At 37.4% G+C, this 5031-nt stretch overlaps 1 long non-coding RNA gene across 1 annotated transcript; it reads left to right on the top strand.

Annotated features, from left to right (window-relative positions):
- Nucleotides 1-4787, top strand: LOC147874962 (uncharacterized). Its single transcript, XR_015533202.1, has 2 exons — nt 1-258; nt 3064-4787. It is a non-coding gene; the product is annotated as an uncharacterized LOC147874962 (long non-coding RNA).
- The last annotated feature ends 244 nt before the right edge of the window (nt 4788-5031 follow it).

Here is a 5031-nt window from a genome sequence, read left to right as displayed (position 1 = left end):
GTTGTCATCAATAAATTACGTCATCAACAATGTCAACTATAAACAAACTCGGCATTGTTGTGGAACACAACAATGCCGAGTACAACACAACAATGCCGAGTAAACAAATAACGCTTCACTACCGAGCCAGTCGCATTATCACTGCTCCAGAAGAAGCACGTGGAATCGCATTATTGATAATTTTCTGACAGTTGTCCTAAAACATCAGGAAAGTGAAACAAGACGTTATCAAGTATTTGGAGTACCTACTCCAACAAGGTAAAGTGGTTAACTGATACGCATTCGATATATTACGATTACGAAAACTATTATAAAAACTGACTTTATGATCGATTTTAAGACGAAGATTTGCTAGGGTGGGGCTGGACGTAAAAAGTGGACTGAACAAGAACTGTTGACTTCTGAACAGCGACGTAAAGAACTACAACATCAGACATATTTAAGAAATAAAGAAAAGCGAAAAAAGACTTACATTGATAAACGAGACCATATTAACGACACACGTAGAAAAACAGACGAAGATTTGCAAGGGTGGGATTGGACGTAGAAAGTTGTCTGACCAAAAACAGTTTGCCTCTGAACAGCGACGTAAAAACTCAAACATCAGACATATTTAACAAATTTAACAAATAAAGAAAAGCGAAGGAAGACTTACATTGATAAACGTAGAAAAACGTATTCAATAAGAACAGAAGAGCAGAAGAAAACAAAAGAAGACTTACAAGGGTGGGATTGGGCGTAGAAAGTTGACTGACCAAGAACAGTTGACCTCTGAATAACGACGTAAAGAATTAAAACATCAGACCTACTTAACGAGTAAAGAAAAGCGAAGGGAGATTTACATTGATAAACGCAGAAAAACTTATTCAACAAGAACAGAAGAGCAGAAGAAAACAAAAGAAGACTTGCAAGGGTGGGGTTGGACGTAAAACGTTGTCTGACCAAAAACAGTTGGCCTCTGAATAACGACGTAAAAAATTAAAACATCAGACCTACTTAACGAGTAAAGAAAAGCGAAGGGAGATTTACATTGATAAACGCAGAAATACTTATTCAACAAGAACAGAAGAGCAGAAGAAAACAAAAGAAGACTTGCAAGGGTGGGGTTGGACGTAAAACGTTGTCTGACCAAAAACAGTTGGCCTCTGAACATCGATGTAAAGAATTAAAACATCAGAACTACTTAACGAGTAAAGAAAAGCGAAGGGAGATTTACATTGATAAACGCAGAAAAACTTATTCAACAAGAACAGAAGAGCAGAAGAAAACAAACGAAGACTTGCAAGGGTGGGATTGGAAGTAGATAGTTAACTAACCATGAACAGGTGGCCTCTGAAAAGCGATGTAAAGAACTAAGACATCAGATCTATTTAACAAATAAGGATAAGCGAAAGAAGACTTACATTGTTAAACGAGACCATATTAACAACACACGTAGAAAAACAGACGAAGATTTGCTAGGGTGTTGTTGGACGTAGAAAGCTGACTAACCAAGAACAGTTGACCTCTGAAAAGCGACGTAAAGAACTAATCCATCAGACCTATTTAACAAATAAAGAAAGACGAAGGGAGAGTTACATTGATAAATATAGAAAAACGTATACAACAAGAACAGAAGAGAAAAGGAAAAAACAGACGAAGATTAGCAATGGAGTTGCTGGACGTAGAATGTTGACTGATCAAGAACAGATGGCCTCTGAACAGCGACGTAAAGAACTAATCCATCAGACCTATTTAACAAATAAAGAAAGACGAAGGGAGAGTTACATTGATAAATATAGAAAAACGTATACAACAAGAACAGAAGAAAAAGGAAAAAACAGACGAAGATTAGCAATGGAGTTACTGGCCGTAGAATGCCAGCATTTGAAAGCGTAGTTTGTACTCTCTCGTTAAAGTAATCACATTAATGTATGTAAATTGTCCTGTTCTTTTATTCCAACAACGCGGGGGCTATTAGGAAAACCTAGTAGATTATAGGCTCTTACTGTGACTGGAAATATTAAACTGTTACTTGTTAAGCACCTCAGCACGGAGTAATTGGGGGAAAGGTAAATATCCACTAATATTTTACCACAGCTCTAGATGGTGATGAATACTTAGCTTCAAGCCAAAGCCATTTGATGGCCCCCTAGAGCCGGTCAGGATCGGTAACCAAGAAAGACTTCCTGCTGCAAGAAATCGAATGCCAATCTAGTCCGTAGCACAACCACTACAAGGAGAACCTGTCGTGACCTTTGTTTTCTATCACATATTTTACCATGTGGCAGTCTGTATTATGCCTGTCCTTTTGAGGTCGATAGAATATTAAAATATAATAACTCCCCCCTTGCAATAACAGTGAAAATCCAACTGACCACTGTTTCATGCCAAATGTTTAGACGCTTCTAATATGTTGATCAGTGAGAAAAGGTAAACCTTTACAACTGAAACAACTTTTGAGGTTGCTGAGTCAAAGTCAATCTGGAGGCTGCAGCCAAAAAAAATTCCCTCGCTCTGCTAGGAATTCAGCTCGGTTATCTTGGCTGCAACTTAGTCTCTATACAGGAAGAGCTAACTGGCTCCATATCATGGTTAGCACTATTCACTAAACCTGAAAGGGTTATAAAACAAAAGTAAAATGAAATGGGTGGGGGCATAAAACTAGCACGCCACAAAGGGGTGTTCTTAAACTCCATATTACGTGGATAAGCAGTGCTTCTGAGGACCACTGAATTGTAAAAAAGGTGTCGATGGCAAGAATACAAACTGCATTACTGGAAATTGAATCTGGGAGTACAGTGAACATCCAGTAATTTTTGAGGAATTACTATCACATAGTATAGCATCCACACTGAGGAACAAGACATTAGAAGAGCTAAATCCAATCTTTCCTAACAGTTTCTATAATACACCTAATTTTCCATTTCTCTAAAGGTGTGTGAGAATATTATCTATGTCAGGCACTGCCTAATAACTGACCAAATAATGTAATCCCTTGTCATATACTCTATGAAATAGCAATGTATCTCTTCACTCGAACATGTCAGTGTGTAGGCCTACAGTGTTATAACTTGTTCCTAGATGCACGTAGAGAGTCAACTTTATGCTCTAAGCGGGAAAGACCTCTGAGCAGCACTTGCATAATAATCTAATCCACACGATGATGAGGTAAGGCATCCTGGCTTCCTTCTGTCCATAGCCTGTCATAATTCAGAGCTCAAATGGCTCCTCATTCTTTGAACCACACCACAATATACGACAGCTTCCCAGGAATAAAACTGTATGACTGCACTGTAGGTCTTACCTCCAGGACCTTCTTTGTGTGGTGGCCAGGAACAGTTTCAACTTTCTTACTATTAGCATAAGTTATGTTCTTATGAACATCATTCTGACTACTTGTTTCAAAGAAATTATGTTTGAATGATTCAGATCAATGTACTATACCTCTTCTGACATTACAGTACTAGAACAAAGAAACAATTTATTTCAAGTGCTCTGATTAACCAACAAAATTATCAAACCTCTGAATCTATGAGGGTCCTTAAAGAGCCTCTACATACAGCACATAATCTGCATAAGCCATTCTTTCTATAAAAACAATTGATGCTTTAAAGCTTTAAATGTTGAATGAAAAATATGGGAAACCTAATGTACCTTAGGAGCTTTCATAGTAAGGACCAGAATAAGTGTACAAGCCCATACATACAAACTGGTTTATTGTAAAATACAAACTTCTATAATCACTTACAATTTATGGCTACTGATGGTTTCCTTCTACACTCTCTCCTGACTGAATGTGCTGATAGACTCCCATTAATGTTCTCCCGAAATTCACAGAAAACAGATCTATAATGTATTTTACAACTTTAAATATATGCCCCCTCTTCGGAGGACTGGCAATTCAAACACGATGAGCAACATCTTAATTTGTCAGCCAACCAATAGGAAGTACCTTACCAGGCATAAGACAAACAGAAATGAGGTTCTTCAGCACAAATTTTGGTGTTAGGATTTCTGCTGCAAGTGCAGTTCCCACATCACCTCACACACATGGTCTCTTCAGACAAAGGAAGGAACTGAGTAAAAGTCATGCAAAATTTCTAAACAATTCCTTCACCAAACATGACAACAGTTTTCGTCAGTTGTGAGAATGCTGAGCCCAGGACATCATGTAAGCACTGCCTGGTGTGCGACTTCTATAGTCTGTTCTGAACAAATGTGACTCCTTGGGGAAAAATAAATACTCATTCCCACACAAAAAAACAAATGCCCAACATCCAACAGGAATATCTTCCCCCAAAATTCCTAATTGTTCAACAAAATGAAACCATACAATATGTGGATAGCCTTTACCATACAAAGTCATGATACATCCAATTACTACAAAATCAGACAGTCTGATTTTTGTATCACACTCTCTTTCACACATCCAAGATACAAAACTGTGTTGTAAGTTGATACGTACGTCTTTTCTATTTATCTCTTTTTGGCTTACGGGTTTTCACACCACGCCAGAGGCCAATTAATATCTTCTTGGCTTATGGGTTTTCAAACCACGCCAGAGGCCATGAACACTCACTCAGAATCATTCTCTTGGGTTTCAGTAGGGAAATAGTAAATCAAATAGAATAATTTCAGATGTAGATAAAGTTATATTGTTAATACATCTCCAAAACTCTAATTATGGCTATAATTCGGCTTACATTGACAGCTCCTGGTCAACATTCTCACTTATGTGAACACGATTTTCCTTCCTACATTAACATACTTTCTTTACCGTATGGCTAAGTGACAAATAAAATTAGTATAAACAGAGTGATCAAAAAGTCAAGCAACCTGTTCCTGATACATGGTTCACAAATAAATAAAAAAATTGAAATCAGAAAACAAAAACAGTTATATAATGTCAGAAATATCTACTGTGCTCAGCGATTCATTCTTTAAAACATGTCTGAAAAAGCCAGTGAAGTTGCAACTTCGTTATAGAAACGGTTCATCAGACAATATTCTCGATTTCTTTGGCACAGGAGAATCAGCAAATGTATCATT

Source organism: Zootermopsis nevadensis, unplaced genomic scaffold, assembly GCF_977971745.1.
Source record: "Zootermopsis nevadensis isolate Lab colony 2312 unplaced genomic scaffold, Znev_1.0 Znev_ptg000003l, whole genome shotgun sequence".
Lineage (NCBI taxonomy): Eukaryota > Metazoa > Arthropoda > Insecta > Blattodea > Termopsidae > Zootermopsis > Zootermopsis nevadensis.
The sequence above is the reverse complement of the archived record's forward strand: the minus strand, read 5'-3'. Positions and strand labels throughout refer to the sequence as shown.